The sequence below is a fragment of the Panthera leo genome, chromosome B1, assembly GCF_018350215.1.
Source record: "Panthera leo isolate Ple1 chromosome B1, P.leo_Ple1_pat1.1, whole genome shotgun sequence".
NCBI lineage: Eukaryota > Metazoa > Chordata > Mammalia > Carnivora > Felidae > Panthera > Panthera leo.
In genome coordinates, this window is record NC_056682.1 from 171,417,876 (window position 1) to 171,434,324 (window position 16,449).

Here is a 16,449-nt window from a genome sequence, read left to right on the forward strand (position 1 = left end):
AAGGAAAATCCTCAGATACTGTTAAAAAATATGCACCTACGCTGATATTTATTTACTCTCTACTGTGTACACGATACTATGCCTCCTTCAATAAAGAAAAAATACTCTTGTAATAACTTAAGCGTACTTTTTGTATGCAGTCCAATACGTGGTCCTCTTTACTCTTCCCTTCAAAGTTATTAAAGTCAACAGGTACACAAACTGACATTCCTCAGTACTGTATGCTGGGTTTCTGCACTGGGATTTTGAACTGGGTTGTTGTTGTTGTTGTTTTTTTAATTGTTCATTAGTCTTTTTCATGAACTAAACTGTAGCCTCCTTGTACAAAAGCAGCCATTTCTTTCCTATTCTTCCCACCATTTCCAGCACCGCAACCCCCCCATCCAGGCACAGTCGCTTAAATTAATAAAGGCTCTATCTAGCTTAGGAACTAAAAAATTGTTGATTTAATTTCTGACCTTTAAAAATGAGCAATGTTAGAAAACTGAACCACGCGATTATCAAAACACAAAACGCATGACGTTTACATTTCTTAAAGCGTGCAAGGGTTCTTTCATTGAAAACTGAATGATGGTTAAAACAAGTTACAAAACAGCTGGGTGTTTGAGAGAAAAACCACAGAAATAATAAAAACGGAACAAAAGACTGATATTAGAATGAAAAGACATTTTTTTTTTTAAGTGAGAAAAAAGAGGCGGCTGCAAATCAGTCATTGTTTTCGGTGAGAGACCAGGTTGATCTCCAGGATTTTCTTCCCTGCGCTCAACCAATCCCCACCTTTTCTGAGTTAACCAGTCTCCAGGCAAGCAGCGCTTCTTGATTGGCTTAAAGATATCGAGTAGAAAAACCAGCCAATCCTGCCTTCAAGTCGGAACTGTGCTATGGAGACATTACAACCACTGCATGGCGAGAATGTGTACAAACCTGTCCCTGCCACAAATATCAGATCCTAGTTCTAAAGACTGTTGCCGAAAGGAAGATTCTTTAAAGCCAACACCAAGCGTGATCTGGCATCTGGCATCTACACTTTATTACTCTAGCTCTCGGGGACGGGGGAGCCGGGGGGAGGGGGGGTAAGGACTGTTTTAACCAAAAGAGCCTACGGTATAAACTGTCCCGGTCAGATGACTCCCTTTATCAAAGACAGATTTCCAAATGGGTATCTCGGAGAGGGTCCGGTTGACAGCAGGGTTTAAGAAGGGTCCCAGTGAGGATCAAAGTTGCGGTGGGGGAGGGGGGTGCGGACGAGGGTCAAAGGGGCACAAATACCAGGGACTGGGGATGTCTCTGCACAGTATCCAAAATCGGAACGCGTGGAGCGAGAGGCTGTCTTTGGATATGAAGAAGTGAGTAAATAAACGGCTTTGCTAAGACTACGTGCTCTAGAGGGTGGCCCAAAGTTCCAAGAACGCTCCGCCTGGGAAACGCCGAAGGCGCTCGAAGGGGCAAGAGGTCAAGTCCCGGCGGGAACCGACGAAGCCTGGGGGGGTCGAGAGGGGTGTGTCTGGGGCCTGGAGGCCCGCCCGAGAGTGAGAGGCCGAGGAAGGGGCCGCGGCCCCCGCCTTCGCCCGGCCTCGGGCGGCGTGCCAGGGCCCGCCTCTCGCCGACGCCTCACTTCCCCTCCGTCCAGGCGGCCAGGCCCGCGGGCCGGGCTGGAAGTGGCCCGCGCTGGCCCACCACGTCCGGGGATTTAGGTTTCGGTGGCAACGCCGCCCGCCGCTGCCTCAGGCCCTCCGCTTCGGCTCGGGGTCCCAGGGTCCCTTCCCTCCCGGACCCGCCACCCCGCCTACCACCCGCCGCCTTTACCTGCTCCGGGAGCGGGTGGAGGGCGTCGAGGCCGGGGCCGCGTCGTCGAGTGCGCGACGCGGCGCCGCGGGTCCGCAGCCCTTTCCCGCCGCCGCCACTGCGCTCTCCGGCGCGGCGCAGGGCTGGCGAGCAGCGGCGACCGCGGGGGGGAGACGCGCCGCGAGCGCCGGGCGGGGAGACACTGCCGCTCTCTGTCCGGCCGGGGAAGAGCAGCCTCGCAGCAGCCAGCCGCGAGAGGGCGGGTGGGCGGCCGAATGGGGAGGAGGGGTCTCGGGGAATAGGGAATGGCTGCCACGTCGCTCAGGTGGCTCGCCGCCCTCCGCCTCCCCCACCCTCTCCAGCTCCCCGGCGCGACCTCTGGTTCGTCCCCGAGCTCCGCCATGGCGCGTCGGCCCGCCCCGCGGGGCCGGCTCCGGGGACCCGGCCCGCGGGCGCTCCCGCCTCTCACACTCCTAGAGTGAGTCCCGGCCTGGCCGGTTCTGCCGCATCGGACCCGTCTCTCCACCGCCATCCCCACTACCAAAAAGCTCGCCCGAAATCCTGTTTCCCCCCCCTTTCCCTGGTCGTAGTGGTCACATGGAGGAGAAAGCCCTTTTCAGTGTGGCGGGTTTTCGGGGAAGGCGGGAGCTGTTTTGAGCCCGTGAACGTATCAATAAGGGGCCCCTTTGCCGAAGTAAAAGGGCGCGGTAAACCACAGCTGTCTCTCGCCCTCTTCACTCTCCCAACCTAAAAGGCAAAACAGAAACAAGGTCGTACTCGCTGGTCGAGGCGGGGGAGGAAACGAGAGCCGGGGCGGGCCAGTCAAGGCGCGGGTCCCAGCGGCAAGTTGGGAGGGACCGCGCGGCGAGCCAGACCGCCTCGGCGTTCCCTAACTGGGCTGTTGACTCGGGGCGTGTAGGGCGACGGGCGCGTGAACGCCACCCATGCGCGCGCGGCGCTGCCCGCGAAGGTTTCAGGGCCCACCGGCCCCCTCGCAGCCGGGAGACAAAGAAGTCGACGGCGGCCTCCGCCCGGACGGAGACTGCCGGCCCCCAACCTGCTCTGCCCGACGTCTGTCTGAACGCGCTGGCGGAAGCACCAAAACGTGGGCTTGTTTGCGATGCAGAACTGTGGGCCCTGACCTTTGCCCTCCAGTTAGAGCTTCAGTTTTCAGGTGCCGAGAAAAAGCAAGAGGCTTTCTTTCCTTTTTCGATCACTGCTCGTCTCCTACGCCTGCTCCATTTTCCCCCGTAAACTCTGCTTTCTTTGGTTTGTTTCTTCTGTGTTCTGACGTGTAATGTTCAATGTTTTAAGGTACACGATTTTTTTTTTACCCTTGCTTTCTGGTGGTGGTTTTGCTTATCCATGTGTTTTCCCTCTGTTCGACTCCCTTTGCAGTTACTTTTTATTCCACCTTCATTATTTTTCATAGGGAAACAAAATAGCCTCGTGACAAAGTATTCCTTTGCATCGAAGAGACTGTCAATGTTGTAGTAATTGCTTTAAACTGAGTGGAAATTTGGGAACAGTTCAAGTGGATTTTTATCTTCATCTGAGTCTAAATACTCACACTCAATGGGAACATTCTAATGGGTTTTTTTTAGACTCAAATATTTGAGCAGAGACCTCGGATGGTAAATTTTCTAATGAAGCCAACTACACACAAAAATACAAAGGAAAAAAAAGGATTTTTCCTTTTGTATGTTTTTTTGTATTAGAGATCCTTGAGTCCCAGTGTTAAGAAAATTACAACAAAAATCTTTATTAATGCTTTTATTAAATTTCAAAACAGCAAACATTTTAATCAAGTACATAGAATCTCAAGCTATAAACAGCTGTTGCTGAGAACCTAACATTAACTCTGCCTCTGAACAGCCATTAAAAAAGACTAATAACAGTGATATATGCCACTTTAGAAATGAAAGAACCCTAGTAATTATCAACTTCAAACAAATCTAGCAAATTAATATCAATTTTGTTCGTATGATATATGTCACCACGATAATAAAAGCAGACATTTAAATTTTTGATTTTCCTTTGAACATTGTTAAAGATTCATCGCATCTTGTCTGAACAATAAGAAAGTGTTCTTAACATTGGAAAATATTTTTCAAGCCAAGACATCGGCCAGCCTGAATTTTTTAGAAACAAATGCTTACTACTCCAGTAAAAGGAAAGCATTGATATTACAAAGTTCTGAAAATCAGACTCAAAGAACAGAACAATCTTTACTCAACACTCACAAAGCCAGCCTTCCTTTGTGAATAGTTATAAAATTTTTCTCCTTCCTTATTGGTTTAAATTCTAAACCAATAGGAAAAGAACAACACATCTTTCAAAGGATGAGACATCAGCATTGGATAAAACTTTGGATAAATAGATTGTTTATCATGCTCATTCTCATTCAAGATCATATACCTTTCAATTTCAAAGAAGAAATTTAAGAATCTTTGAATGATAAGTATCTTGATATACCTTAAATACCAAAGTGCTATTCCTGATCACATTCTGCTCTCTGTAATCTTCCAATTGGTACATTAAAATTAATTATGTTAAAATATTTAATTCTCTGAACTGTCAGATGAACCTGAAGAATGATAAAATGCCTACAACCTAACACTTTAAATAAGATGAACCCTGTTGTTTCTTCATATGAAAGACTGGCCTTTAAGGAAATGATAAAGTTTCTGTTTTAGAAAATGTCTTAAGTTTTTATACATAGAATGACCAATGCATCATAAATAAATCTTTTATATTTGTCTAAAGCCATGTTTGGCCTGCTTAATGGCTAAATTCTAAACCTGCTTGTTTGTTTATATTTATGTTTAGAACGTAAGTATGATTTCCTCCCAATCAAAAATAATCTCTGCCTTCACATTCCTATACTTTGATTTTGACTCAGAGCATTCCACTTAATTATAATTACTTACATATTTATAATTTGCCATAGTAGTTCATCAGTTCCTTGAAGATAAGTTCCATAACCCATTCAATCTTTATTCCTCACTGCCAAATGCAGAGCCTTGTACAAAATAAATACTCTATGGATATTTGCTGAGTGAAAGAATGAGTGAGCATTACTCTGTAACACAGCATATGGCAAATCAAAGAAAATCTGTCTCGGGATTTTTTTCTTCCTCTACATAATAGCTAATAAATACTTGTTTTCATTCCCAATTAAACTTAGAATAGCATTGTTGCAAGAACTTTAGTAAAAGAAAGTAGGACCAACATATGCTGGAACTCCTGTGCTTTTCAATTCTGAATCTGGTAGAAACTGGATAGTGGGTAATATTGCTATTATCGAAAGTAAATAAGTATCAATGAGCTTATCTTTATAAAGGATTGCTTTACCGTACTCAACAAGAACTGCAAACCCTGTGACTTTGGGAAAATTGCTTTAAGCGCTCTAAAACCCAGTTCTCTCATCTCTCAAATGCATTCATTATACCTACTTTTTGATTAATAAAAGCATGTAAAAGTAAAAGCCCAATAGATGGTAGTTATTATTACTTACAGATGTTAGTGGACTCAGTCAGGAAGAAGAATAATTTTTCTGCAGTTATTTATCTGTAAGAGGCAGGTATAAAGTGCTGTTTAAAAAAAAATGTTTAATGAGGAAATAAATACCCTGAGGGAATGAATAGAATACTAAGAACATCTACCAAGAGGAGATAACATTGGAGAATTGAACTTTGCTAAGAGACTAGATCTTAAGTTTTCTAGATACATATGCACCCACAAGATAACCATGTAAGGTAGCAGATGTGTTAATCATTTCACAATATATATTATCTTGTACACATAAGTATATATAATTGTATCTATTATACCTCAGGAAGGGGGGAGGGGCAGAACGAAGAGGAGAAAAAAGTCAACCTACTGGAAAACCAAACAATACAAAAAATAAGCAAGCAAACAACAAAAACAAGCAAACTAAAACAAGAAAAAATAAGGAGAATGGATGTCATTCCAGGCTGAGTGAAAACTTCACGAAAAACCAAATCTATGTTTCAGAAAGTTCACAGCTCCCCACTATTTCTATTGGCTTTTCTCAAACTGTAAGAAACTATGTAAATGAAGGGTAAATAAATTATACATTTCTTTTAAACTAGAAGGCTTCTCATTGTACTCTGCTTTTCCTTTGAATAAATTCTCATGAGTTTTTAATATGACAATATGCATTATAAAGGAGAGGAATAGTATTACGTAGTTCCAAACTTACTTGACCAAAAATCTTTATCCACGGAGAGTATCTCAGGACCCAGGATTTTATATCACATTTGTGAAGAAACATTTATGTTTGAAGATAAAATCCCAACTCCTTAGCCCACGCTTCCAAATCCTGTCATTAACCCTACAGAAATGGACTTCAAATAGACTGAAAGCCTAGAAACACCGAGGAATGCTCTTGAAAATTTTATCTTCATTTTACCCAATTTCTCCATAAATGGGTAGGCAGGCATGAGGCAGCCTCCAAACTTGACAGAGAAGGGTGGAGATGGGATTGGCAAAGAGAGCATTAAAAACAAAAGCAAACAAACAAACAAAAAAAACAAAAACAAAAACAAACAAAAGCCCTAAGAGAACTAGAACTGCAGAATAGCAAGGATAACTTTCTCATGCCTGGGATAATCCTGAGGATATGATAGCAACCACAATTCTGTGCCTATGTGGAGGACTTTTACAGGAAGCCACACTTCAGTCCAGAAGCATATTATGGTAGCTCCAGCTCTATATAACCGTTAAAATTTCATATTGTTTACCAATAAGAAAACATAACATCCAGTAACCATTCCTGTTGACATCTTCCTGTCAAATACTCTCTCATCTGTAACAATCATACGCTTCCCAATATAACCTACTATCAAGGATGTTGAGCACTGGCCAACAATCATTTATTTTCATTTATATTTGTCTTTACAAACCCAGTTCAAATTCCTTTTCTCCTGTAAAGTTATCCAGTTACCCCAAACTTAATGAACTGCTTCTTCTTCTATGCCCACAGCAATTCATATATAGTCTCTTACCCTGTTGCAGTGGTGACTATTTATTGTTGTGTATCTTCACTAAGCTGTGAGCTCTCTTCCCCTAGGCAAAGAAATGTATCCCAGTAACTAGAAAATGTTCTTTAGCCATTGAAATGTAGTAGGCCCTTTGTAGGGTACCTTCCTTGCTCACAATTTCCCCTTTAATTTTACTTACCCCAATTCCATAGAGTGTACTCCAGAATTTAAAAAAAAATGACTCCACCTCCCCAGCCACAGTGAATTAACCAAGAGTAAGTGTCTTTATTCAATTAGCCCTTCCTGGGAAATTTTAGAATTAGAACAAAGATGAAAAGCATCATTAGTAAAATCAAAAGACAGATGGTAAGCAAAAAATGCAATTCATATCAGAGACAAATGACTGATTTCTCTAATATACAAATACCTAGAAATAAGAAAAAGACCAATAATCCAATAGGAAAAAATAGACAAAGCATACAAAAGATTACTCACAGAAAAAGGAAAATTACTCTTATGTGTATGTGTGTTCCAGCTTTTATTGCAGCATTATTTGTAACAGCAAAAAATTGGGGAAAATCTAGATGTTTATTGATAGGGAACTGGTGAAATATGTGATATCAAAATGTGGAATCATATGGCATTCTCTCAAGGCTGATACAGTACAGTTTCCAGAATAAATTGCTCATTAAAAATGTATATATGCTATACTGCCATTACTGGAAAAAAAAAATGGAGAAGGAGAATACCTAGGTAGGTAAGTAGGTAGGTAGGTAGATGTATTTTCTCACATATACATAAAATAGCTTTGGTAGGAGATGGAACAAAGCGGTATCACTGGTTGCCTTGGAGAAATGGAAATAGGTAACTAGAGGGAAAAGCCTGGAGAGAATTTTCACTGTACATTTTTGAACCAAAAGAATCTATTTACTATTTTTTTTAAATATCATTTAAGTAAGAATAAAATATTCAGGATTCTAGAGAGATTCAGTTTCTCTGTTCAACTAAGCCTGTATGAGGTTAACTCAAGAGTTGGGGGCAGCTATATTCTGCAAGAAGCCTGGGAAGCAAAGGAATCCATCCTAGAAAGAATGAAGCAGACAAAGCGAAGACACATTGAGAGTTGGGAAGAAAATACTATCTGGCTCTCAGTGATTTGGTTGTAGTCTTTCCCCAGGCTAGCTGCATCCCTCTCCTTGGTTTCTTTAAAACACTCCTATTGTTGTAAGAAACCTCCCCTCTTTCAGGCTAACTTAAGGTGTTTTCTAATAGTGGTGTCCAAGAGTTTATTTTAGTAGGTTTTTGTAAATGCTTGTTAAAATGAAATGTGAAGTCCTTCTAATGAAATCCATTTCAGTTCTCAAAATGTGATTTGTACTATTTAAAAATTTAAAAAACAAAATTAAAAAAACTCACTTTTTTCAAGTTGAGAGAGGGCAAGGTCAACAGGAATTCTAAAATATTCACCCTAAGCAAAAGTAGTATTTGCTGATGGAAAATATAAACTGGGCGTAGGGCCAAGTAGCACCTTCCACCTAACACACCTTCCTTTCAGATCCTGCCCAAGACCCAAGACTTCTCCGTTAATGTTTGGTGAGGGCATGCCTGAAAGATGAATTCTTGAATTGTGCTAATTAGGATGGAGCTTGAGGATTGGAGGACCCGTTTGTCGGTTTGGTTTAAGCTGATTTGTATTTTGATAGGAAAAGCATTAGGGAGCAGAGCAAAAAAAGCACCAATCCCAGTGCAAAAAGCCCCTGGGTGGTTATTATTTGAGCATATTCAAATATAAATTTTCAAGACCTAGAACTAGTTAACACTTTGAGGCTAAAACTTTCTGAAGGCAGTGTCTTATTTCTTTTTCCATGTTTTCAAATCCATAGATAGTACTACTTATTTTATATCATCCTTCCCAGTATTGAAAAGATAGAAAGTACTTGGGAAATTCCTAGACGGTCCAGAAAGGTATTTGTTTTTTGTTTGTTTGTTTGTTTTTTTGGTTTTTTAATGTTTGTTTATTTTTGAGAGAGAGAGAGAGAGGGAGACACAGAATCTGAAGCAGGCTCCAGGCTCTGAACTGTCAGCGCAGAGCCTGATGTGGGGCTCAAACTCACAGACCGTGAGATCATGACCTGAGCTGAAGTCGGACACTTAATGGACTGAGTCACTCAGGCACCCCCAGAAAGGTATTTGTAAAGCAGCTCTTAAAACAGCCTACAAATGAAGTTAAATATATTTTGTATGAGCCTGGTATTGTAATGCACATTCCAAGAATTATAGCATAAAAGCTGCATTTGCATTTATACACCTTTTATATAAAGTAAGTTTAAACAGGATGATGAAATTAGTCTGCTGTGAAATAAGTCAGAATAATTGCATTTAAGCACTAAGGGGTAGAAGAGCACAATTTATTTCTATCATTGAAATCCTGTTGAGGAGCTATTCTTTTTTTAACCAATATTTCTTGAGAATTTAGGGATATTGCATAACTAAAAGACACAATGCCTGACCTTAAGGAGACTGTGGCAATTTTCCTGAGATAAGACATATGCATACAAAGCATCATCATTGTCATCTTTACTAAGAGGAGTAGGATGGTGAAATGGAAAATAATACTGGCTTTTAAACAGGTATAGTGTTCACATTTTTAGTTCTGCCATGTCATTAATCTATGAGCTCTGTGAAGGCAATTAATTGCTCCTAGCCTCAATTTTCTCAATTATAAAGCAAGGATAAGGATGCTAACTTGAGAGAACCATGTAAGAATTACATAGGACAATGTAGATGAAACTAAGGAAATGCATACATATCAGGTGCTTGATAAATATTAGTTTACTCTCTAACTGAACTGAAAGGATTATATGTGTTTTCAAACTCATTTTTATTCATTTGTAAATAATAATGCATTAGTTCTATCATTGGTGAATTTTTAAATTGAAGTTAGCTAAAAATTTCAATCATTTTGAGAATCAAAACTGTAACTGCTTTAAAATTAAAACTCAAAGAAACACACAGGGTTTTGTTGTTGTTTTTTTTAACGTTTATTTATTTTTGAGAGACAGAGAGACAGATTGCGAGTGGGGGAGGGGCAGAGATAGAGGGAGAAACAGAATCTGAAGCAGGCTCCAGGCTCTGAGCTGTCACCACAGAGCCCAATGTGGGGCTCAAACCCACGAACCATGAGATCACAACCTAAGTGGAAATTGAATGCCCAACCAACTGGGCTACCTAGGCGCCCCCCAAAATAGACAGGGTTTTAATCAAGTAAACTAGGTAGGGGAAAAAACTAAGAATATAATTATTTTCATAGAAAAATGTTATTTATAATTCCAACTTGCTCTTTGAATATAATAATATCACCTAACATAAGTGCTTTTCCAATATGTAAAAATATTTACAAACCAAATATGCAGGTTTTGCTTTGTGTTCCCTACAGATGTAGGTGTTCCAAATTATGTCCTATATTGGACATTTGTTCATGATAGAGCATAGAAATTTCTCATTGTTTTGGTGGGTTGCTGGGGGAAAAAAAAAGTGTTCCAATAGGTGAAAGTCCTATACTCTGAAAACGTTGATGAAAGAAATTCAAGATGACACAAAGAAATGGAAAGACATTCCATGCTATGGATTGGAAGAGCAAATACTGTTAAAATGTCTATACTACACAAAGCAATCTATACATTTAATGTATTCCCTATCAAAATACCAACAGCATTTTCACAGAACTAGAACAAACAATCCTAAAATGCATATGGAATCACAACAGACCTGGAATGGCCAAAGTAATCTTAAAAAAGAAAAGCAAAGCTGGAGGCATCGCAATTCCAAACTCCAAGTTATATTAGAAAGCTGTAGTAATCAAAACAGTACGGTACTAGCATAAAAATAGACACCTTGATCAATGAAACAGAATAGAAAATCGAGAAATAAACCCACAACTATATGGTCAATTAATCTTTGACAAAGCAGGAAAGAATATCCAATGGGAAAAAGATGCTCTCTTCAACCAAATGGTGTTGGGAAAACCAGACAGCAACATGCAAAAGAATGAAACCAGACCACTTTCTTACACCAGACACAAATATAAATTCAAAATGGATTAAGGGCTTAAATGTGAGACCTGAAACCATAAAAGTCCTAGAAGAGAACACAGGCAATAACTTCTTTGACATCAGCCACAGCAACTTCTTTCAAGATATGTCTTTTGAGGCAAAGGAAACAAAAGCAAAAATAAACTATTGGGACTACATCAAAATAAAAAGCTTCTGCACAGCCAAGGAAACAGTCAACAAAACTAAAAGGCAACCTATGGAATGGGGGAAGATATTTGCAAATGACAGATCTGATAAAAGGCTAGTATCCAAAATATATAGAGAACTTTTAAGATTCAACACCCCAAAAAAATCTAACTAAAAAATTGGCAGAAGACATGAACAGACGTTTCTCCAAAGAAGATATCCAGATGGCCAAAAGACACATAAAAAGATGCTCATAATCACTGATCAACAGGGAAATGTAAATCAAAACTACAATGAGGTATACCTCACACCTGTCAAAATGGCTAAACTCAAAAACACAAGTAACAATAGGTGTTGGTGAGGATGTGGAGAAGGGAGAATCAATCCTCTTACACTGTTGGTGGAAATGCAAACTGGTGCAGCCACCATCGAAAACAATATAAACATTCCTCAAAAAGTTAAAAATGAAACTACTTTATGATCCAGCAATTACACTACAGAATATGTATCCAAAGAACACAAGAACATTAATTCTAAGGGATACATGCACCCCCTATGTTTATAGCAGCATTATATACCATAGCCAAGATAGGGAAGCACCCCAAGTGTCCATCGATTGGTGAATGGGTAAAGAAGATGTGCCATGTATATATATATATGTATATGTACACACACACATATACATATATGTATATGTATATGAATATATGTGTATATATACATACACACATTCAGCCGTAAAAAAGAATGAAATCTTACCATTTGCAACAACATGGATGGAGCTAAAGAGTATAATGCTAAACAAAATAAGTCAGTCATAAAAAAATGAATACTACATGATTGCACTCATATGTGGAATTTAATAAGCAATGCGAACAAGCAAAGGGGAAAAACATAAGAGAAAGAGAAAGAAACAGACTCTTAATATTCTTTTTTTTAAGATTTAATTTTTAAATACTCTCTCCATCCAATGTGGGACTCCAGCTTAAAACCCCAAGATCGAGAGTCACATGTTCTACTGAGTGAGCCAACCAGGTACTCTTAATATTCTTCATAGAGAACAATCTGATAGTTACCAGAGAGGAAAAGGGTGGAGGGATGGGTGAAATAGGCTATGGGGATTAAGGTGTTCATTTATCATGATAAGCACAGGGTGATGTAACTAACGGTTGAATTACTATATTGTACACCTGAAACAAATATAACACAGATGTTATATGTATGTTAACTAACTGGAATTAAAATAAAAACTTAAAAACAAAAGCAACAACAAAAACCTGTTCCAAAGCAGAAGTCAATCATGATTTGTAGGATGATGTCAATGCATTTCCTCATTTTTCTTTTGGCTGATTCCAAAATATAGAAGGATTTGATCTGCATGGAACATAAAAGAGGGAAATTAAATAAGAATATTTTTGCAAAGTTGACTGGCATTGATCAGGGTAGCCCTACTCACTACACAAATTTTCCAGTCTTCATTTCAATTCACTAAATATATATTCCTTTGATGTATGTTGGGGTCCTGAGGGAACCTAGTGAATAGCCTCTCTCTTCTCTACCCAAACTGAGAGTAAAGAGCAAAAGTAAGTTAAATGAAGGGTCAGATATCACCTTGAACTGATGAGGGCTAACTGGAGGATGTAGCTCATGAGAACCAAACTGACCTGTCACCTAAACCCCAGAATACATTGTGTCCTGCATGGGGTTATAGGCACTTCTGCCTTTTTGGGTACCCTCTTCCATTTAAAAAAAAAAAAAATGTGTTTAATTATATTTTACAACACTGATATAAATATATCAATGTTATATTTTAAACATTTTCTTTGACCTTAAAGTTCATTTTTTTCCTTCTGATTTTAAATTAAACCATTAGGGACCTCTGAAAATATGCTAGACCCTAGACATTGCATCTTCTGTGTCCAATGGAGAAGATGGCCCTGGACAACACACTGGACCAAGTAAGTCTTAAATCCTGAAAAAAGTGTGTGCTCTCTGAGAGCAGCCTTACTCAAGAAAAAGAGAAGAAATGAGGCAAGATGCCTAGTCATTCTTCCCAAATTTACCAATTAGATGTCATTCATTCTTCCCTGGGATGGGTAAAGGGATAGTGAGAAGCTAGGAGTTATACCATCCTAGCTTAATCCACATAAAAGAAAATATCAGTAGAGAAAAAGCAACCTTCCCTTAGCAAGTCTGTCCTTACTACTGAAATGTTTGCTTTCAGTTATCATAATCTGATAATTCTGACCTTTCAGATTACGCATCTAGGGGTGCCTGGATGGCAGTCAGCTGAGCATCCGACTCTTGATTTCAGCTCAGTCACGATCCCAGGATTATGGGATCGAGTCCCGCATTGGGCTTCACACTGACCGTGGAGTCTGCTGAAGATCTTTTCTCCCTCCCTCTGCCCTTCTCCCCTGCTCGCTCGCTCTCTCTTTCTCTCTCTCAAGTTAAAAAAAAAAATCACACATCTAACTCTTCTTGCTCCAGTTTCTTGTTTGCCAGAAACCTTTCTGATTATAACTATATGGCTTTCCATATAGATTTTCCTACAAAGTAAGTATATCAAGCAGTTGATAAAACATACAATCTGCTCTTTGGTTTCATTTATCATTGTAAATTAATAAATTAGCGCTCTGATTTAATATTATTCTTACAAGAAATTGGTTGGCATGAGAATCCATGGATTTGTTTAACTCATTCATTTAAGTGATTTGACCATGTTACCAAACCAGGAAAATTGAGATTCGAAATCTAAACCATTGATGGCTTAATCTAAGGTACTATAACCCCAGAGGACCTCACCTCAGCAATCTGCAAATTTTTGTTAGCTGCAATTCATCTTTCCCATTCTGTAACCACAACATCCCTCTGCCCTCTCAGTTTCTAATAATAGTCTACCCTCAAATTAGACGGGTAGTGGGGGGGAAAAAAGGAAGAAACACTCTGTAAATTTTTTCCACAACTGTTATTGCTTTCCAGTTCTATCCAATATCAGGGAATTATAAATACATGACTTTTTTTCCATGTCTCATAATTAGGGAAGAATTAATCATTATCAGTTAGATCTGTGTAAAAAATCATATTCTTTGCCTTTATTTTTCTTTTTAATTTTTTTTAATGTTTGTTTATTTCTGAGAGAGAGAGAGACAGAGCACCAGCAGGAGAGGGGCAGAGAGAGAGAGAGACACAGAATCTGAAGCAGGCTTCAGGCTCCGAGCTGTCAGCACAGAGCCCGATGTGGGGCTTGAACCCATGAACTGTGAGATCATGACCTGAGCTAAAGTTGGAAGCTCAACCAACTGAGCCACCAAGGGGCCCCTCTTTGCCTTTATTTTTTTAAGTTTATTTATTCATTTTTAGAGATAGAGCATGCACACAAGTGGGGAAGGGCAGAGAGAAGGGAGAGAGAGAGAATCCCTGGCAGGCTTTGCACTGTCAGCGCAGAGCCTGATGTGGGGCTCGAACTCACAAACCATGAGATCGTGAACAGAGCTGAAGTCAGATGCTTAACTGACTGAGCCACCTAAGCGCCCCAAAAATCATATTCTTTACAACAAATTATCCATTGGAAATTTTCATTTAGTCTTACCTACTTCCCTGGGCAGACAAGATGTCATCTTGGATCAAGATGAAGAGTAACTGGTAACACAACCAAGTTTATAATGGAACATGCCGATACTTATTCTTCGTTAAATATATATGGAGAGCCAATGTGCCACTCAGTAAGCTTCTAACATAACTGGAGACCAGGAAGCATTATCTAGCTGTGTGCCCAGGAAGAAAAGGAAATAGATTTTGGTAAATATATATTAATTTCTGGCTCAACAACTGGGATTATTATCCCTAATTTCAGAGAAAATGGAGGCACAGAGAGAGTAAATAACTTTCCTAAGGTCATATCTAGAGATCATAGACCTAAATCCAAGCCTGTTCAGTTCAATAGACATTTGTTGCATCCCTACTCTCTGGCAGGCCCTAAGGTGGACATTGAGGGTACAGCCCTGGTCTTTTCTTTAAAAACTCCATTAGTTTCCTGACATCAATTCAGTAAACCTACCTCCATGGCCACTCATGCTTTCTGCCAGCCCTCTTGGTTGCATAGGAGAGGCATAGCTCCTCCTAACCAGGAGTGTTTTTACCCTATGATCTAGATGCCACCTTTCACCTTTATTCCTTTTTAAAAATATTTGTAATATGTTTTGTTTTTGTCTTTTGAAACAGAGTGTGAACAGAGGAGGGATAGAGACAGAAGAAGACACAGAATCTGAAGCAGGCTCTAGGCCGTGAGCTGTCAGCACAGAGCCGGACATGGGGTGGGGCTGGAACTCACAACTCTGAGATCGTGACCTGAGCCAAAGTTGGAAGCTTAACCACCTGAGCCACCCAGGCACCTCAATGTCTTTTTTAACTTTTTGTTCTGAAAAATAGTTTTAGGTTTACAGAAAAGTTATAAAAATAGTACTGAGTTCATGTATACCCCTCACCCAAGCTTCCTCTAAGATTAACAATTTGCATAACCATAGTTCAATGATCAAAAGCAGAAAGTTAGCATGCTATAATGCTATAGACATTATTGAGATTTTACTGGTTTTTGCCTTAATGTCTCTTTTTTATTGGCAGGTATTTTGCAGAATGTCTCTCAGTTTGGTTTCTCTGATATTTTCTAATCATCAGATTGAAGTTATGCATTTTGGGCAAAAATACCATGGAAGTGATAGTGTATTCTCAAAGTATCATATCAGAGGGTAAATGATATCAATACATCTTACTGGTGGTATTAATCTTGTTCACTTAGTTAGGCCAGTATCTACCAGGTAGTAAAGTTACTTTCTTTTTTTTCCTTTGTATTGATAAAAATCTCAAGGGAGTTACTTTGAGACTATGCAAAAATCCTGTTACTCCTCAAATTGTCACTCACTGATTCCACCATGCATCAGTGGATCTTGTCTGCAACAATGATTTCTGTTGCATTTGCCTAATAGAGATTGTATATTTCCCTTATTCATTCTATACTTACTAAATGGAATTTTTCTGTGAGGAACAGTAATTCTTTCTCCCTAATTTTTTTGCTTAATTATATCTATGTCAATATGGACTTACGGATATTCTATGGGTTATAATTCAATATTACTATTTTGTTTCTCAAATTGTTCAACTTTAGCCATCGGGAGTTCCTTCAGGCTAGTTTCTGTATACTTTTGACCTGTCTACTTCCTTTTTTAAGCACTTCCTTATTTTCTCCTACCACAAGATATTCCAGTCTCCTTGGAATCAACAATTTCTCTCAGGAGCCCCTGGTTCCCTTTATTAAGGGATGGCATTTAGGAACCAACCTGGGTGCTAGATGGGCTCATTGCTTCTAGGGTATCTTAGTGAACAGAGCTAAGGGATTACATGTATGTATATTAGTGCACATA

General features: G+C 39.7%; 1 protein-coding gene across 21 annotated transcripts in view; it reads right to left on the minus strand.

Annotated features, from left to right (window-relative positions):
• Nucleotides 1-1,909, minus strand: part of N4BP2 (NEDD4 binding protein 2) — a 154,209-nt gene extending 152,300 nt beyond the window's left edge. For 17 of the 21 annotated variants that reach the window (XM_042936559.1, XM_042936543.1, XM_042936563.1 and 14 more), the window contains exon 1: nucleotides 1,807-1,904. The gene's annotated coding sequence lies outside the window, so the exon portion shown is untranslated. Of the gene's footprint in view, nucleotides 1-1,269; nucleotides 1,581-1,806 lie in introns of those variants that run through there. The other 4 variants (XM_042936566.1, XM_042936567.1, XM_042936544.1 and 1 more) reach the window with 3 other exon arrangements.
• Nucleotides 1,910-16,449: the final 14,540 nt, after the last annotated feature.